The sequence below is a fragment of the Phascolarctos cinereus genome, unplaced genomic scaffold, assembly GCF_003287225.1.
Source record: "Phascolarctos cinereus isolate Bilbo 61053 unplaced genomic scaffold, phaCin_HiC Scaffold_726;HRSCAF=1367, whole genome shotgun sequence".
In the NCBI taxonomy this organism is placed as follows: Eukaryota; Metazoa; Chordata; class Mammalia; order Diprotodontia; family Phascolarctidae; genus Phascolarctos; species Phascolarctos cinereus.
In genome coordinates, this window is record NW_027556098.1 from 234,378,697 (window position 1) to 234,399,706 (window position 21,010).

Here is a 21,010-nt window from a genome sequence, read left to right on the forward strand (position 1 = left end):
TTTGTTTATAGGTCAGATTTGTTTTAAGTTTAGGATGAATCAGTAACAGAAAAGACATCCATTATTAGGTTAATAGAGAAATATGAGTTTCTAATTTGCACTAGTCTCCAAACCAGCGAGATCATGGGCCTATCCAAATATTGAAGCATTGTTTTTATCCTCGTTAGTACTATTCCCCTTCCTGCCCAAGATGGAATTTTTTTGTGCCTAGTGGTGCTATATGTTGATTGAGTAGTTGTATCATGACTAGAAAGAACTTAAAGAATATTATCCATTTACCTTCTTTGTTACTCTGCCATTGATTATGCTATGAGTTCCACAGGTTGAACGTTTAAAAAAAAATGCCCTGCATTCAACATATAACTCAACCATGCAATATGATGTTGACTTGTGACCACAGCTATATCTAGGAACTTTGTGACTAGGGTAAACATCACAAAAGGTTCCCTTAGTTGGATGTATGCAGGAGGAGGCAAGTAAGAGACTCTCCTATGGGAGGAGTCCTGAAACCTAAGACATGAGAATCACTGCTGCAACAGAGCTCCCGACATTGTTTCAAAATAATAGCTTCTTATTTTAACTATTTGTGCTTACCGTATGTTCAACTATTGTTTTTTATGCTATCAGAGGGTTGCTAGTGTACCCCAACCCCAGCTAAATATGCTGCCTTCTAACTTCAATGCCCTGAAGAGTTCCAGTCACCCTGCCTGGTTACTGCTCAGCCTGAAACATACCCTTCTATGAACTTTAGAGCTATGCTCCCTCCTTTGGCATTCTTATCACATATTTAGGTAGAGAAGCACAGGAAGAAAAGCCTTAACAATTAGAAACTGAGTTCCGGTTATCATGGAAATCAAATTCTCAATTAATGTAATTTTTAGTTTGTGAAAAAGAAGAAAAGCATTATGGCATAGTGGGGGGTGGAGGAAGGGAGAGAAAAAGAAAGAGAGAGACAGGATAGGAGAAGATAAAAAAGAAGAGGAGAGAGGGAGAGAGGAAGAAAGAGGAGAACGAGCAAAAAGAGAAGATGATAATGGAGAGGAGGAGAAGAAGGAGAAGAAAGAGAAGAAGAAAGAGGAGGGGGAGAAGGACAAGGAGGAGATGGTGGAGAGAGAGGAATGGAGAGAGAGAGACAGACAGAGACAGAGAGATATAGATAGACAGAAAGAGCCTTGGTTCCAACTGTAATACATACTGATGATGGGACAAGTTAACTTCTCTGTGCTCCCAGCAACTCTCCAAAACTCTTACATATTCAGAAGGTGCTAAGATGCTTTGGTAGAGGAAGTTCTTCCCCAGAAATTCCCTGCCCAGAGGAAATCCCAGGCTCATTACCCATGTCCTGATGAAATAGAAGACCAGTAGAAACCCTATTTATTGAGCGTGTTAGAAGAGGAGTCCTTGGAAGAAGGCTCTCCCCTCCTCCTCTACCACACTTCCTCTGCCTACTTGTACCCCAGATCCATTTGAATGAAAGCATTTTTTTGGATCTTCTAGTCATCATATATTGGAGAGCCTGGAAAATACTAGTCATTTTCAGTCAAGAGAAAGAAGCATTTAATGGGAACCATGGGCTACTATGGACTACAGGGAACATTATTAGCTAAAGAACAATCATACAAACCCAGCATAAACTCATAACTATCTAACATGTGGACTATACAGGAAACTCGTAGTTTAGTATGAACCTCTACAACTATCAACTATGTAATGATCATAGAATTCTTAAAATTATCCTGGAAATAGAAAACAATTATTTCTAGAAAGAAGATAACAATGAGTTAGCAATGAAAGCAGTCCTAGGGCTAGAATAGCTTGTCTGTATTCTAGGACATATGGATTTACCAATTCCTAATACATAAAGAATAAAAGAAATGGAAAGAAAGGAAAACTTACTGGTCACTCCTCCATCTTTCAGAAGAATAGCACGCTATCCATCTATGCCTGCAGAGAAGCTCAGTGCTTCCCACAGCTCCATCCTTTAGAAGAACAGAAAGTCAAGGCTTGAAAACTACTTTGGAAAGTATCAAGAAGCTACCCTATGCTGGGGTAGTAAATACAGAGCTGGACATGGCATGAAGAAGGCTGTGGTTCATTTCCACCCTCTGATATGTTTTTAAGCTATGTGACCATGGGTAAGTTCTTGAACTTCCTTTTTCCTAATTTATAAGTCGAAGATGACAATACCTTTGGTACCTGCCTCACACGCTTGTTGTGAGGCTCCACTGATATAATGAATGTAGAATACTTTGTAAATTTCAAAGTGTTATAGAAATATGATTTGTCACTGTCATTGTTTGACCAGAAGAGAAGAAAAAAAGAAGAGTCAAAAAGCCATGTCTGTTCTAGAGTCTGGCCAGAAGATCGAGAATGAAGATATCAGAAGATCTTCCTGGAACTAGACCTATTGATCACAGTCAAATCAGACCATGTGCCTTCTTGCCAGGAACCATTAAGCTGTTCCTAATCATCTGCCCTAAAGATGAGATAATCACTCATTATTTTTACAAGCTTTTTCAGAAATAGATGCACATTTGATTCAATAGGGGTCAGGCTTTTATTAATGACAGAAGGCCTACATCTAGCCTACTTTAATTATTGGAAACCATAGTTTCAAATCAAAGGAGACTTACTGTCTTCATAAAAGAAAGTTGCTTCCCAAATTCATGACCAACTGAGGAACCTCCCTGTACTGGCAAAAGTTAAGTGGGGGAGAGGCAGATTCTTCCATACTCTTTGCACCATTCCAACAGCTGAAAGGTATTCATTTTTAACTATTATCTTGTCAAGGATTTTGAAGGTATAGAACCTCATTACCTAGCCTTAGTTATGATGCTAATATGTGACAGTGTGGGAGCTGAGGACAGATCTTTTTGCAAGAGAGTTTACCAGGTAGTTATTGTTGCTATTTACCTTCTGGAAGTATCTCAGCTGACTTTTTTTCTCCCTGTTGTTTGCTAGCAGGCCAATTTTGAGTTGAAATAATTACATAGTTAAAGACTCATGGCATCTCTGATCAGGAAGGGTCTTCAGATTCCCCTAGTTCAAATTCTGTCTGGACAGGAATCTCTTCTATAACATCCACAAAAATGTTCATCTAGCCTATGCTTAAAGAATGACAAAAGTGTCCTCTTTCCTCTTCTTGGCAAAAAGGTCTCTCTCATTCTATGATCAATAGCATTGCTCTATTTAAAAACATTCAGGAGAGGGCAGAGTCAAGATGGCAGAGAAAAAGGAAACTTTTCTCCTGGCTCACCCAGCATACCTCCTCCATAGCAATCTAGAAAATGTGCTAGAATCAAATTCTGATTGGGAAAGCCAAGAAAAGTTAAAAATATTCAGTGATTCCCCATTGGATCAGAAGATTTACAGCTGGAAGGGACCTAAGAGATCATGTAGTCAAATTCCCTAATTTTACAGATAAGGAACCTGAAGTCTAGAAGTAATAAGTGGCCAAAAGCTACATAGCTTGACATGCATTAAATAGTGGAACTAAAATTTCAGCTCAGGTCTACTCACCAGTCATTTGAAACCAGATTCAGCACTCCTGTTATTATCAGCAGCCCTTTAAAGCTCTCTTCAAGGATAATTCTTCATTACTAGCTCCAAATCAGGAATGGGGAACCTGAAACCTCAAGGCCACATGTGGCCTTCTAGGTCTTTCGGTGTGGTCTTTTGACTGAGTCCAAGTTTCACAGAACAAATAATTTTATTAAAGAGATTTGTTCTGTGAAATTTGGATTCAAAGGGCTCCACATGTGGCCTTGAGGCCACAGGTTCCCCACCCCTGCTCTAAATACTTATACATTGAAAAATTATATTGGTTTTCCCCAAAAAGGAGAATGAAAGTCCATCATGCCATAGTGAACAGGTGAATGCTGTTTACATGGTGAGTTCATTCAATGACATTAATTAGGAACACAAGATCAAAGGTGACATAAAACTTCAATAAGTTTATAAAAGCTTTGCTTCCACTATGTTCAGCTTCCCTTTTACAAGAAACAAAAATAAGAAATTTTTCATGAAGGACTTTCAGAACTTGTTTTCTTTACCGATTTGTTTGCCAATTTCTACTCTTGACTCCAGGAGCAGAGATCAAGGTCTATCTACTGAAGCTGGTGTATTCTACTGGGCAATATATAGCATCTCCTGTTTCTATGATGCATATTCCTTGGCCTTGTGGTTTTCATTTTAAACAAAAAAGCAGTTGGTCCAACTCAATCCCATTTGAAACCAGGTAAGAGTCAAATACTATTTTCCCTCCCATTTTGTTGTGATAGATTTGGCTACCCTTTTAATGGATTGTTTTTCTGGCTCACTTTGAGTCTATGTGGGGAATTTCCATAAAGAGAAGCTGGCAGTGTGATATAATAGCAAAAGCATTGGCTCTAAAGTTAGAGGACCTTGGTTCAAAGCTTGGCTCTGCCAGTTTATATTCTGCCTAATCTTGGGCAAAATATTTTACTTATTTGGGTTTCAGGCTCTTCTCCTATACAAAACATCTATACTTGTATGAAAGAACAGTATTAAATAATGCTTTACATTTATATAAGCAGTGGGTGAGAGTGTCTTATAAATCCTTAGAGTGAGATAGCTCTAAAAATATAAAAGTTCTGCAGAGTTTGCTGAATGCAATATGGCAGGATACACACATAGCACACCATTATTTCTTTCATTTAAACCCAAAATGATTACAAAAGGGGAAAAAACTTGAACACAGTCACAGAAACTTGAGTCATTGCACAGTTTTGTTGTGTGTTTTTTTCATGCCTTTTTCTGCCTACTTAATTCCGGAAGAAAGTGAGCATTCACAAGCTAAGGCCTTCTGCCTTGCCGAGTCTGCTTAACAGTTACAAAGGGAAGATTGTGGAAGAAGAATTTTTACCAAATAATCTGGAAAATATTTGAGATAAATCAGGATTTAGTCAGCCTCTATTCTCCCCCTGTGCTGGAAGTACAGGAGCAGTAGGCTAGCATCAAGATGTCCTGGGAAAGTGTAGTTTCCCTGAAAAGACACAGAACTGTTATGAGATGAACCCAAAGTCCTTGTATTATCTAACTACCCAACCTAGAAAGGGAATTTGGGCTGATCAGTGAGAGACTAGATAAGGCAGTCTTATGGCAGCATAACTACTGCAGTAGGACTACGCAGTTTTTCTTAGGCAAAAGTAAGACTATTCTATTCACTATTGGTTATCACAGTCACCAATTGTATGGAAAGAGGAAGTGTTTTTATGTGGTTAGAGCACTGTTCTATGGCAATAAGATGGTGGGTTCAGTCTGGAGTTGTACTAGTTGGTTTTTCTCTGACCGAAGCCACAGAATACACCCCTTACTACAAATATTTGTCTTTACCAATGGACATATGTTGACTCTCTAAAAGGGACTAGAATAGAACATGGTTAACACAAGACAGTGACATTAATGACTTTTGTCTTGGTATCCCCAACCAGCTCTTTCTTCATTCCTTGCCTCTCCTCGGGGGCTCCCCTCTAGATCTCTCATTCTCACTTTCCCCTCCTTCTTTCAATTCCTAACTTCAGGACGGGATGTGAAAGGATGAAACTTTTTCACTAAGGTACAAAAGAGTATTAGTGTTAATGTGACCCCATTTGAAAACATTTTAATCTACCCAAGAGTCTTAAAGCAAAGAAATTACTGTTAAATTTCAGGCAACAATAAGAAAGGGAAATGAATTTTTGTTTCTTTACATAGGGGGAACAAGAAGAATTCCTCTATAATTATACTACCTCCTTTACCTTCTACTAGATATAGCATGGATGGATAAGGATAAAGCTGAATTTAAATATACAAACATTTGTTATATATGCATTTTCTGTCCCAGCTCAGAAGCCTATAAAAAGGTTCCTCTTCCTCACATTATAAGCAGGAAATAATACTTTCACATGCTCTAAAGTCCCTGTAAGGACTACATCAGCAGAACACAATGTTCATGCTCATAAAGACTGGACTCATTGGCCAAACTTTTCCCATACTCCCCTGAAATTAGAAATAACTAAGAAACCAAGAAGAATAGGGTCTTTTCAAAGAGGAGACCTGGACAAAATGCTATGAGAAAGAAGGAAAGATGACTTTTAAATAAGGTGAGGGAAACGTTATGAAAATCTTTATAGAAAAGGTGGCACCTGAGCAGTGTGTTGAAAAGAATAAGGCATCTCAAATAAGAAGCTGGCAGAGAAGCATTAAGGGTAGCATAATCAAAGGCTTAGAGTTGGGATAAGACAGAATGAGAATGGGGGAGCAAAGCAGTCCAGTTTAGCTAGGACATGGAGTATGAAGCAGTCTCTGATACTGAATGTGTATGTTAAATCATCGAGCAAAAACATAATCCTTGTACTCGAGGACTTCAAATTGTATTGGGAATGACAAGACAATAACTATGTACATTATGTACATAATGGAAGGTGATCTCAGAGGAAAAATACTAATAGGGGAAGTAGTGGAAGGGAGGTGAATAAAGGTTTCCTGCAGATGGTGGGACTTGAGCTGAATATTAAAGAAATTTACTTAAGCCAGGAGGCAGAAGTAAACTAAAAGGGATGGAAGTAGGAGATGGAATGATGTGTGTGAGGAACATCAGGTGAGACAATACAGCTGTGCAAGACAGTAAAGTGGGGTAAAAATGGAAATGGTAGAAGAGGCCAAGTTGTAAAGACCTTTAAATGTCAAAGAGAGAATGTTTTTTAAAATTTGATCCAGGAAGTAATAGGTAGCCACCAGAAATGATTGTGAGTTGGTCAGTGACATGGTTAGACCTGCACTTTATACAGAATCACTTTGGCAGCTAAGGATGGGTTGGAGTGGGAAGAGACTTGAGTTGGGAAACCAGTCAGAATGCTATTGCACTTGTTAAATCATGAAGCAATGAAAGGTACCAGGTGGCAGCTACGTGATATTTATAATGGAATGTATCTGAGACAACTTGTAAAGGCATGAAAGACAAGGCTTGATAGTATATTGGACATGTGGGGTGAGAAGAATGAGAAGATAAGGATGACAGTAACACTGTAAGCCTGGGTGATTAGATGAATGGTGGTTCCCTAGACAGTAATATAAGAATTGGGAAGAAGGAAGGTTTATGCAGAAATATAATAACATTCAAAAGACAGTCAGGGGAGGGCGAAGCCAAGATGTCACAGTAAAAGCAGTGACTTGCTTGAGCTGTCCCCCAAACACCTCCAAATACCTATGAAAAATGGCTCTAAACAAATTCTAAAGCAGCATAACCCACAAAATGACAGAGTGAAACAAATTTCCAACCCAAGACAACCTGGATGGTTGATTGGAATGGTATATCCCACTGAGCAGGGAGAAGAACGCAGTTTAGGGTAGGCATATAGGTAAGGCAGGCCTCAGTGAACCTGAAGCAGGCCTCAGAGGACTGAATCAAAGGCAGTTGTGGTGTTTTCCAGACTTCTCAATGCATGAATGCCAAAAACAACTTAGAAGGTCAGTGGGAAAAGTCTGTGTCTGGGGTGAGAGAGAAAAGCACAGTCCCGGTCCCAGTCCCTGGGCCTGGCTCTGGGGCAGCAGTTGCTTCCAGAGTTTCTGGCCCACAGACTGAGGAGGAATCTAGTGGTTGATCAGAGGGGGATTGCAGAGATCTCTTTGCTGGTGCAGGATTTTCTTGTTTGCCCTTGCTTGGATCTGGGTCACAGTTCTGGATGGTGATCCTGGGGCAAGGAGGGGCACTGGCATGGTGGAGCTTGTAGTGGCTGTAAAGAAAGAACCCTCCTCAACAGTTCCAAGACAGAAAAGAGTGCTTGTGGTCACTCATAGATCAGAGCACAGGCCAGGAAAGGAGTAAACACCTCACCCTTGATCATAGCATCTTGGAAGAACTGAAAATTTTCAGGTCCCTAGAAGTATCTCTGAAAACAGCTGCACAAAACCCCTGAAGCTTGGGACAGTACATTCTCCACACTGGAAACAGACCCTTACCTTAACAAAGAGTTTACAACTCAAGTAATTGGTTGGGATCATGAGTAAGTAGCACAAAAAGAGTCAGACTATGGAATCTTACTTTGGTGACAAAGAAGATCAAAACATACAACTAGAAGAAGATAACAAAGTCAAAGCTCCTACATCCAAAGCCTCCAAGAAAAATAAGAATTGGTCCCAGGTCATGGAAGAGCTCAAAAAGGATTTTGAGAAGCAAGTAAGAGAAGTAGAGAAAAAAACTGAGAGTGGTACAAGATAATCATGAAAAACAAGTCAACAGCTTGCTAAAGGAGACCCAAAAAAATGCTGAAGAAAATAACACCTTAAAAAACAGCCTAACCCAAATGGCAAAAGAGGTCCAAAAAGCCAATGAGAAGAAGAATGCCCTAAAAAGCAAAATTGGCCAAATGGAAAAGGAAGTCTAAAAGCTTACTGAAGAAAATACTTCCTTAAAAATTAGAATGGAGCAATTGGAAGCTAGTGACTTTATGAGAAATCAAGACACTGTAAAACAAATCCAAAAGAATGAAAAATTAGAAAACAATGTGAAATATCTCATTGGAAAAACAACTGACCTGCAAAATAGGTCCAGGAGAGAGAATTTAAAAATTATTGGACTATCTGAAAGCCATGATCAAAAAAAGAGCCTAGACATCATCTTTCAAGAACTTATCAAGGAAAACTGCCCTGATATTTTAGAACCAGAGGGCAAAATAGAAATTGAAAGAATACACCGATCACCTCCTGAAAGAGATCCCCAAAAGAAAACTCCTAAGAATATTATAGCCAAATTCCAGAGTGCCCAGGTCAAGGAGAAAATATTGCAAGCAGCCAGAAAGAAACAATTCAAGTATTGTGGAAACATAATCAGGATAATACAAGATTTAGCAGCTTCTACATTAAGGAAACAGAGGGCATGGAGTATGATATTCTGGAGGGCAAAGGAGATAGGATTACAAACAAGAATCACCTACCCAGCAAAACTGAGTATAATCCTTCAGGGTAAAAAATGGTCATTCAGTGAAATAAGGGACTTTCAATCATTCTTGATGAAAAGACCAGAGCTGAATAGAAAATTTGACTTTCAAATATAAGACTCAAGTGAAACATGAAGAGGTAAACAGGAAAGAGAAATCGTAAGAGACTTACTAAAATTGAACTGTTTATATTCCTGCACGGAAAGATGATATTTGTAACTTATGAGTCCTTTGTCAGGATTAGGGTAGTGGGAGGGGAAAAAATTATAGATAGATAGATAGATAGATAGATAGATAGATAGATAGATAGATAGATGGCACAGGGTGAGTGGAAGATGAAGGGGGGATGTCTGAAGAATAAAATTAAAGGGTGAGAGAGGATTATACTGGGAGAAGGAGAAAGGGAGAGGTAGAAGGGGGTAAATTATCTCACATGAAACAGAAAAGAAAAGGCTTTTACAGTGGAGAGGAAATGGGGGGAAGGTGAGAGGGAATGAGTGAATCTTATTCTCATAGGATTCGGCTTAAGGAGGGAATAACATACACAACTGGGTATGGAAATCTATCTTACCCTACAGGAAAATAAGGGGGGGAAGGGGACAAAAGAGCAGGGGGATGATAGAGGGGAGGGCAGATTGGGGGAGGGGATAATCAGAAGCAAACATTTCTGAGGAGGGACAGGGTCAAAAGATAAATTGGGGGGTAGGATAAGATTAAGGGAAATATACTTGACATGACTACTATAGAAGTGTTTTGCATTACTAACTACACATGTATAACCTATGTTGCTTAACTTTTCAATGGAGGGGGGAGAAAGAAAGAAAATTTGTAACACGAAGTTTTAAAAACACATGTTAAAAAAAATTGTTTTCACATGCAACTGAGAAATAAAAAATACAGGAAATGGGGTACAAGTCTATCCTGCCCTACAGGAAAATAGAAGGGGAAGGGGATAAGAGAAGGGGGGAGAGATAGAAGGGAGGGCAGAATAGGGGAAGGGGTGTATGGAATGCATGCCATCTTGGGTTGGGGGGAGGGATGAGATGGGGAGAAAATTTGGAACTCAAAATCTTGTGGAAGTGAATGTTGAAAACTAAAAATAAATAATTTTTTAAAAAGGCAGTCGGTGATACCAGACTATAGCTCAGAATAGAGACTAGGACTGGATATGAAAACTCTTGCATCTTCTACATAGATGATCATTGGATTCGTGGGAGCTGATGGGATTACTAAACAAGATTAGAAGGCCAAAGTAAGACAAATGGAGGATAACAATGGTTAGTAGGCATGACATGGGTGAAGTTCCAGAGAAGGAGACTGATTAGGGGTGGACAGACAGATGAGAAAATCTAGAGAGAGCAGTGTCACAAAAACCTAAAAATGAAAGCATATCCAGGAAAAGAGCTTGATCAAGTACCATAGAGATATCAAGAGAAATGCCTAAGAAAAGGCCATTTCATTTGTCAATTAAGAGATAATTGGTGAGATAATTGTGAAAGATAATTTTAGTTGAATATGAGGTCAGAAGGAGGAGGGGAGGAGACAGAGGTGTCAGAGAATGGCCTCAGTTTTTTGGGTGAAGTATGAGGTTAGTTCCTAATTTGAGAAGATTGAGGAGAACAGGTGTCCAGGTAATCTTGAGGAAATTTGAAAAGGTTGGGAATAGCCATTGTGGTGATTAGGATAGTAAATTGATTAAGGAGTGTAAAAGTATTGCTCCACTGCAGATAAGGCCCATTTGAGATTGTGTAACCAAAATTGGTCGTGGTTCCAGTTTTGCACATGAATAGGAACAAAGGATGCAGATGATAGAAATAATCCAAGTTTGGGCTTTGGAGAAGTGTGATCAGTGAACAAAAGAGGATTTGAGAGTAGAGTATAGTGTAGAGTTGAGCTGATTCAAAAAAGAGTTAAGATAGAAAAGAGAGGATGCAGCCAGTGGTGAGAAAGAATTGAGCAGTGGAGGGAGTGTATGGTCTGCTATGACTGTGCATTCAGAATTAGTGGCAGGTGCATACCCATTAAATCTCATCTTAGACCATTCTTTCTATGAAGATAAGACCTATAGGGCACTGGAAAATGGCATGAATAAACTGATGTCCTGTCTTTGTGTAGTTTTCACATTCATGCAGTCTATCTATCACAGAATCCTCTTTTCCATGTCTATGACACTCAGTCCGACAGCTGTGGCAGAACACTCTATCTTCTGTCTCTCTCTGTGCCTCAGTGTCTCTTGGTCCCTGTCTCTGTGTCTATCTCTCTTTGCCTCTCTCTCTCTCCCCTTCCTCCCTCTCTTGATTCCAATACTTAACCTCTTCACCTATCATACTTAAATGAGCTCCATCTCTGACTAAACTGGACTGAAGCATGTCCTGATCAAATTAGATGAGACAAATTCAAGCCAGTTGACTGATGACAAAATCAGCCAAAATAAGAAACTTTACTGTGTTTCAGCCAAGTGGGCTGTGGTGGATCTGTGGGTGTGATTTTACCAAAGCACAAATGAAAAATTGATGAGAAAGAAAAACTCATTTTCACTTTTTGAACTAAGACAGGATTTGAATGTTCCTAATTTTCTTGCTCAATTTTCAGTCTTTGCCACCTTCCCCCTACCTCTACTATTTCCATTTCTGAATTCAACCTCTCCTCTTCAAAGCAAACTGCAAGAGAGCTGAAAAACAAAAACAGAAAAACATAAGTACATTAGAAATTTAGACCCAAGCACCCCTTGAAATATGATGCATGGACTTTCTACCATTTTTGTTTTTTGTTTGTTTGAAACAGATTTTGATTTCATTTCTTTAGGGAACTCTGATTAGAAAACTCTCTATCAATGAAGAGCAGCCTCTGATGCATCACTTATAGTCTTAGTTAGCTGAGGCCCTGAGAAGTTAAATAATATGCCTGCATTACATAACTAATATGGCTCCAAGACAGAACTTGAACCGAGGACTTTCTGACCACAAAACTAAATCTCTAGCCATTTTTTAAAATTTTGCTATTATTTTAACTTTCAAATCAGAATAACTCCTCCCTACCCCTATCGATTTCCAGATCCCTTTTTTTTGTTACCTTCCCTCATTTGAATGTAAATGAGGGTAGGCACTGTCCTTTTACTCACATTTTGTTTCCAAAGCTTAGCAGTGCCTGGTACATGTTCAAAATGTGCTTATTACCTACCTACTTAATGACAAAAAAACACACATAAAAAGATCTTATGAAACATACGTCACATCTCTTAATATAGCCTAAGATTCTATTACCTCTTTTGGCTTTCCATATCACATTATTGACTCATATTGAATTTGTAATCCACTAAAACCCCGAGATCTTTTTCAAATGAACTCTATCTAGCTGTATCTCACCTAATAATTCTGAAGTTGATTTTTTTGAAGTCAAGTATGTATTTTTACCACTATTAAATTTCATCTTCAATTTTGTCTAATATTCCTACCTGCCACTATCTTTACAGAACCTACCTCAGCTATCCTTCCCAGCTTTGTCTTCTGCAAATGGGATATGCAAGTCTTTAGTTCCTTTATTTAAGTCATTCACAAAAATGTTAAATAATGGAAGGGCCAACTGCAGATTCTCAAGGGATTTCACTTTAGACCTCCTTCCACAATCAGCATTATAAGATCATATTGATAGGTCTTAGGATCATGAAGTCTTCCAACTAGGGGGGGAAAAAGAAAACATTAGTAATTATGCCCAACCCTTTTATTTTGCAGATGGGAAAGCAGAGGTCCAGAAACAGATCAGGAGCAAAAGGCTTCCTCCTGCTTTTAAGTTTAGACTTTCTAATCTCCCCTCCTTCTATAACAGATCCTCACCTTAGCATTTAACTTAAGTTCAGACCAATTAATGGCTTAAACTTTAAGAATAAGATTGACCTCTGTATGTACATGAACATATATGTTCTATGACCCACAATTTCCTAATATGTAAAATGAATGTGAAAAAAAATTTATTACCTCACAGGGTTATTATGGGATCATATAAGATATCATATAAGATATGTAAAGTTGTTTGAAAATCTTAGTCTTGTAAATGCCAGTCATCTTCATCATGATTACGTTAGTTCCTTCAGATTGTTGTTAGGAAAGAAGTGCTTGGTAAGCCTCTAAGCTCTTCATAAATGCTGTTGCTGTTTGTTACCATATGTTATAGGGTCCAGCTCATGGATAATGAGCTGGATACAGAGTTGAATAAAAGGAGAATAGACTGGACTGCATTTAGGAAATTGTACAGTGCTTTTGGTGCTCATATGCAGCTTCCTGCTTTAAACTCCTCCAATTAACATTAATATTCTCCTGCTGATGCAATATAACTGTGAATCATGAAACGTTGGTTTCAGATGGATCACAATTGCAGGATATCCCCAAAGGCATGCATAGTGGGTTAAAATAACCTATGCTCTGTTACCAATAACAGGTTGTTCATGAAAAGCAGATGAAAGAAATCATCAGTGATATATATTACTGGAAAAGGAGGTGAAGTAGAGAAAGTAAGGTAATGACAGAGAGTTCAAATATTGTTAGTACCCACAATGTTTGAAAAGACCTAGAGGAAGGCATCCAATTACTTGGGGGAGATTGTCTTTAGAGGCTTTATGGAAATACATGGATAAGAATTATTCAGAATGAGAAAACATGGATGGGGAAAAGGGAATTTCCATTCCAATAAGATTATGGTTCTATTGAAGGCAGAGAATAAACTAATTCTGTGATCTTGGAAAACTCAGACCTTCTCTTGGACTCAGTTTCTTAATCTGTAAAATTAAAGGGGTCCCTTCCAGATTAAAATATATGTGTGTGTATATTGTTTTCCTACATGATCCCTAGAAGTTCTTTTACCACATTAAAAATGCTTAGTATAAACTATTTCATGGTTACTCAAAGAAGGACTATCTCGTTCTTTGTAAGATAAATAAAAGACAAGTAAGTTGATCAGCAACATTTGAAGTAGACTATACAGTACCTTCATTTCTCCCACTCATCTAGCAGCTCATTCTCCTTCATATTTACTCTTCAGTGGATGTTGGTAGGGATAGGCTCATGATTTTTGTTGTTGTTGTTCAGTTATTTCAAATTCTTCATGACCCCATTTGGGGTTTTTGTGGTAAAGATACTTGAAGTGGTTTGCCATTTTCTTCTCCAGCTCATTTGACAGATGAGGCAACTGAGACAAACAGGGTTAAATGACTGCCCAGTGTCACACAGCTAGTAAGCATCTGAGGCCAGATCTGAACTTAAGAAGACTCATCTTCCTGACTCCAAGCCTGGGGCTCTATCCACTGCACCACCTACCTGCCCAGATGCATGGTAGGGATCTCCAAACTCATACTGTTGTGTTTCCTCTAGATGCCATTTTATGGAGCAATTCCATACAAATCCAAGGTGGGAGGGGGAGCGTGGAGTGAAGGTGGAGCAATTTCTTTGTCGATAAAAGATACTTAAATAGGCAATCTAGCATTCAGCCACTTGAATTCTTCCTTACCTACCCACCAACCCATTGCTCAGAATGATACATAATTGCCCATGTTCCCTGAATTCATGTGACATCCTAATCATCACATAGATAAATAGACAGATAAAGTTTTAGCTAAAACTCAAACCACTTTATCTTGACATTCAGTGTGGTAAATGTATCAATATTCTCATTTCACAACTGCTTTTAAAAATCAGTATGTTAAATGCTTCTAAGCACTAGTTAACTGTCCAGATCCATTATTAGAACTCATTGCCAATCTTCTGGGTCCCAACATAGTTTCTTCATGCCATTCTTCCACTTCTTTTTACAAGAAAACCTCAAAATGGCTTATGAGAGTCTTCAGGATGGTTTTTGCTTATGAAATCACTCTCACTAAATCACACTTGGGTTACAGTATTTTGTGTGAAATAACTCACAAATAAACTGATGACAGCTCCCTTAAGCTCTATACTGGCTCAAATCATTTCAGATAACATTCCAGGGAAGATATATTTAGGTTTGCATAATGCCTGGCATGTTCAAAATGACAGGGAGGATGTGCCTAAGTTTGGTGCAGAGAGCTAGTTTAGAGACTGAGATTCTCCAAACTCACCTCAATAGAATAGAGGCAGAGAGGGACAGGGCTGAAATTTTCTGTGTAATTACCTCAAGGTCTCACTTCATTGAACCTCTTGTAGACTCGGATATATTCAGGTATTCCTTGGTGATGCCTGGGGTCCACAATGAGAGAATCCTTAGATTCCCTGTTCCTTTTTTTTTTTTTAAATATCATCAATCAGCTCAGGGTCCCTGAGAGAGGGAGTTGCCTGAGAAATGCTGTATCATACATATGAGAATCACCCCAAAGTGGAAAACATCAAAGGAAAGGAGAAATAAAGTATACAGGTGGTGATATTTCAAAAGATCATCGGATCATATATTTGGGGCTAGAAGGGACCTTTAAGTTCATCTAATCCAACCTACTTATTGCACAGGTGAGAAAAGAAGAACAGAAAAGTAAAATCATTTCCTCGACGTTGCATAGCTAGTCAAATGGTAGAGCCAAGATTTCACTCCAGATCTTGTGACCCCAAATTTAGCACTCTTTCCTATGCCCCAAGAAAAGCCAACAAAATACTCTTCTGAGTTGCTTCTGAGGAATATCTGTAGTCATTGACTATAATAGGATGGCAGGCTCATTGGTTTAGCACTAGAAAGGACCTCCAAGGTCCACCCTCCTCATGCAGAATGTGTGTCCCTAACTAACTTTAAAGATAGCTGTCTTTGGAAAAGCACCTTCTAATATATATTCCATACCTGCAGTCTTCGTGTAGCTGGCAACTCTGACACAGTATTGAATTTCCTCTGTTTGAGGTAAACTTATACCACCATTAGAGTGCAGTGTTACCTAATCGATCTTCAAGTGATTAAGGTTGTGTCCAGTTTGGGCAGTGTCAGCGCCTGCATGAAAGGCTAATCACCTGAAGCCTGAGGCTATTGCTTTATACAGGAAGTGACTGGCGCTGCCTTGCACTATCAGAGCAGTGGATGCTGATAATGTTCCTTTGAGTGTGGGAGAAGGAGACATCACTTATGAAATGGTATATAAAGAAGACAAGGGTTGGGAGAACCTGCCCATTTTTTCAAAGGAAAAACCTTCCTTAACTATTCCATTCTTCACTGATTTTTCCCACTTCTGAACTCTGATAACACATTCTTTATTGTCCATAATGCCCATTTTGGCAGTGAATCATCATCATAGTTTTGTCTGGAGCTGTGACTTCATGGGAATAAAGATATCTTTGTGTGGAAACTCCCTCTATCTATGCAGATTAACAACTAGTCTATAACTTTTAGTTATAACAAAAGGATTTTTGTTATAAAAATCCTTAATAATAAAATCCTTAATAAAAGGATTTGTTTTGTAAAGTTTGGATTCAGTTAAAGGGCCACACTTGAGGACCTAGAGGGCTATATGTGGCCTCCAGGCCACAGGTTCCCCACTCCTGGCCTAAGGTCACTGAGAGGTTAAATCCAATAAATCCAATCCCATAATCATTTATTAAGCACTAAATATGTGCTAGGCACTGGGGATACAATTAACAAAAAGAAAGACAGTCTCTGCCTGAATTTAAAATCTAAAGGGGAAGCCAACATACAAAAGGAGGAAAGAAGGCAGGAAGGGGGACAACAGGGCGTACCTGGAGCAAGAATATTTTGTTATCTAGAGTTGAAACCAGGCAAGCAGAGTGGCAGATGCAAAGTGGAGTGAGCCAAGAGTCCAGTTAAATGGCTTGCTCATGGTCATACAGATATCAGAGGGGTGATTTAAACTCAGGTCTTCCTGAATCTCAAGATGACCTTCTATCCATTATGCCATGCTCATGGCAACAACTATGATGACCATCACCACAAGTGGCTTTTTGGCAGCCCCTTAGAGTTTGCAGAGCACTTTACGTATATTATCTTAATTGGTCCTATAAAGCAGTTACTAAAGGTCTTATTATCATACCCATTTTACTGATAAGAAGACTAAGGCTGAATGAGGTGAAGTAACTTAGTATCTAGTCACATAATTGGTAAATATCAAAGACCATAACAGAACTGAGATCATCCAAATACTATATTGATTTCTTATTTAAATGTTCCTAAGTCCGTTTCTTGTCTCCAACTAGAATATAAACTTTTTGACAGCGAAGACTGTAACATACTTTTTCTTGACAATAGCACATTATATTTTGTTGTTATTGAGTCACTTTTCAACTGTGTCTGTCTGACTCTTTGTGACCCCATTTAGGGTTTTCTCATCAAAGAGACTGGAGTGGCTTGCCATTTCCTTCTCCAGTTCATTTTGCAGACGAGGAAATTGAGGCAAACAGGATCAAGTGACTTGCCCAGAGACACAGCTAGTAAGTGTCTGAGGCTGGATTTGAACTCAGGAAGATGAGCCTTCCTGACTCCAAGCCCTGTATTCTATCCACTGTGCTTCCGAGTTGCTCAAGCACACTGTATGGTGCTATGTAAATACTTAGAAGCTAGTCTTTCTAGTAGATAGAGTATCCTCCTTGAATTCCAGAAAAAGGACTTCACTCTTTCTAGTGAAACATACTAGCTATGTGGCCATAGGCATATAGTAAATAGTAAATCTCATTCTAATACTATAATCTACAAGCCAACTGCTTATCTACATTGGTGGAAGGGGTTTTCACATTGGGAATTCCCATCAAAGATGAATTCACAGGAATTCACAGTAATAGACAAAAAAAGAAAATGTAAATACCTGTGAAATGATGGATTAAATGGCCGCATACCATGTGCCAGCCACTATTTTATTCACATTAGTTTGATTAAATGCTATATTTTAATTCTCTCCATGCCTCCACCAAAAAAAAAAAAGGAAGAACAATTAATCTGTCTGACAAGATGAATATCTGATTTCAAATCTGGCCTTACACACTTAGTTGCTGTGTGGCTCTGGATAAGTCACTAAACCTCTATTTGCCTCAGTTTCCTCAACTTTAAAATGAGGATTATAACAGCACCCACCTCACCAGATGGTTGTAAGGATCAAATGAGATAATATGTGTAAAGCACTTAGGAAAATGTACATAGTAGGAGATATACACACATTTTTTTCCTAGTAGGATTTGTGCATAAATACGTATATGTGTGTGTCTCTGTGTGTGTATACACATATATATGTGTATATATATATATGTGTATACACACACACACACACACATTCTCTCCCTTTCTCTTTTTGTCCCTCCATCACTCCCTCTCTCTCCCTGTCTCCCTCATATCCCCAAACTAGAATATTCTGGTACAATGATTTTTCGGTCACTGGCGCCAAAATACTGTGATTATAAAATTCAGGGAAATGAAGTTTGTAGTCAAAAGGTATCTGAACACAATCTCATCATGTTCTTAAACACATTTTTATAGAGGGGAAAATCAGCAGAGCAATACAAGCGTCACTGTGGTTTGTGGCAGACACCAAAGTCTCTGCCCTCCAAGTAGCTTGGAAATCTGGAACAATGCATGGCACTATTGAAGTCCTCTTGTTCCCTGAAACAATGTTTGCTTGATCTGTGTACCAGAGATTACAGATTACTCAGCTGTTTACTTCAGCTATGTGCTGCAGCAAGATTAAACAGAAAAAGAAGTCTAATTCAATTCTCAACCTTCCTTGCCTGATACTACTTCAATGGAACTCAGAGACAGTCGGTATTGCTAATGTAAATATGAAAACATGAAGTCCATCCAGGAAAGCTATTAGTGTGTATCTTAAATTTGAAAAAAAAAAAGGCAGTGGTTTATCTATCTTTTGTGAGGCCATTTTCTTTAGGAATAACTCTAAAATAAAATAAAATATTTTAAAAAAAGAAAATAATTGATTAACATTGTCAAACTCCCATAAAATACATTTTTGCCTCATAATAAAGCTTTTTTTTTAATTCAAAGAGTTTATATTCCAGTTCCAAATACTAAATCAATGGCCTTCTATTTGCCTTAGTCATTCCTTGGTACCAAATGTAGTGTTTTGGCCAATATATTAACTCTTTCAGATTATTGGATGTCATTATTCTAGTGCCCTACATATGGTGGCAACAAGATTGGTAGTGAATAGTGGGCAAAACTTGAAGTCAAATTCTGCTTTGAATGCTTAGCTATGTGACTCTGGCCAAGTTGTTTGATCTCTCTAAGCCTCTATAAAATAGGGACAACTATAGCAGCTACCTTAAAGGATTGTTGTGATGATCAAATGAGATAACATAAGTAAAACATTTTAGAAATCTTAGTCATATCTATCTACACACTCCCATGCATGCTATTTTTTGTTATCTAAATTGACTCCATCATAGAAAGAATCTAACATTTTAAGTAGGTGGAAGATGTCAAGAAATAAATATCTGGAGTGTTCTGTCTATTGAAAGAGAAAATGGTCTTCACTAAAAAGGCAGGCATTAGGTGTTTGCATTTTAAAATCAAGAATACAGAAAACTTGGAAAGAATCAAGGGAAGTAAAAGGGCCAAAGAAATGAATCAGGCTAAAGGAGTAGTGAGAACAAAATGCAAGAACTGAGAACAGATATTGAGTTAGATTTGAAAATGCCAACAACTAGCTATTAAGACAAGAAGAACTAAGTTGGAGTAATAATGAAAAAACAACAGGAAAAATTACTGACTTTTTAGAATCAGAGGACCTGGCTCTCTGATTTCTGGTTCTGCTATATACTAGCAATGTGACCTTAGGCAAGTCTTCATTTCACTTTTCTGGATTGGAACATATTCATAAAATGATGGATTCTGTCATATAGAAACATAAAATATAAATATCATTTAGTGCATTTAGCTCACTGAGTCCCACAAGTGGATAACTCAGGTGCATGTTAGAAAAAGCACTAAGAAAATTCAGGCTTCTTTTTCATAGGAACAAAATGTAAAGCTACTCCTAATTAGTATCAATTTAGTTAGCAATATTTTCCTTCTAGGACATAGACCAAGTTAATCAACTTAATAAAACAAATTGCAAAAACTTCAGGAATTTTTCATTCTTATAAAACATAAATTTAAAATGACCTTTCCAACTTGGGTTGAGAAAATATGTTGAAGATTTACTTATTTCTTTGTTATTTAGGAACCACACAAAGGGGGGGAAAGGGAGGTTTTAAATGACTCAAGTTAATTTTTAAAAAATTCTAATTATGATCTGAATCAAGCTTTTGAGTGTGTAGGCTGTGCAGTTCTAGTAGGGAGAAAACAAAGTCTCTGTTTAAGGGAAATGTGTTAAATCAAGGGGGAGGTATTTGCAGTTTTCTCAAATCAGAGAAAGCTTCTGACAGCCCCAAAATGAATCTAACCTGTAACTTTTTCACAGAAACTCCTTGTAGATGTTCACTTCACTTTCTATGATTAGTAACAGCAATAAGTTTGGATTTTTGTGGTTCTTTAAAGTTTACAAAATTACTAAAATAAATTATCTCATTTGATCATTATAGCAACTTTGTATTTTGTATTACTATCCACATTTTACAGATGAGGAAAATAAGGTTCACGTAGGTTTTTTAACATGCGTAGGTTTTCTCAATCAGTAAATAAAATCTGAGGTAAAGTGGGAAGCCAATCTGTCCAAGTCTTCCTGATTTCAAATCCAGTGCATCAGTTATACCATCTTGACTTTCAGAGTAACACCAAAAATCTCATCTTCACCGTATTTTATGTAACCCTAATAATATTTCATGTCTATTTGTCAGATGTTAGCTGAAGCAATTGTCAGAAAACTTTTCTAAAATATTATCTGTATTACCCAAACTTACAATTAAGTCTAAAATTCTGTCTCCCAAACCGGAATTTGTTTTGTTGTTTTCCATTCATGGCTGACTCTTTGTGTGACCACATTTGGTGTTTTCTTTGCAGAGATACTGAAGTGATTTGCCATTTTCTTCTCCAGCTTATTGTATAGATGAAGAAACTGAGGCAAACAAGGTTAAGTGACTTGCCCAGGGTCATATAGCTGTAAATGTCTGAGGCCAGACTTGAACTCTTGAAATGAAAACATGAGTCTTCCTGACTCCAAGGCCAGCACTCTTTCGTTG

The 21,010-nt window shown here is 38.1% G+C and overlaps 1 long non-coding RNA gene across 1 annotated transcript in view; it reads right to left on the minus strand.

Annotated features, from left to right (window-relative positions):
* Positions 1 to 11,277: 11,277 nt before the first annotated feature.
* LOC110220771 (uncharacterized) overlaps positions 11,278 to 21,010 on the minus strand; it is a 23,938-nt gene continuing 14,205 nt past the window's right edge. Inside the window, exons 2-3 of the long non-coding RNA XR_002327960.2 lie at positions 12,419 to 12,615; positions 11,278 to 11,610 (exon numbers count right to left, since the gene is read on the minus strand). This is a non-coding gene — a long non-coding RNA (uncharacterized LOC110220771). The remainder of the gene's footprint in view (positions 11,611 to 12,418; positions 12,616 to 21,010) is intronic.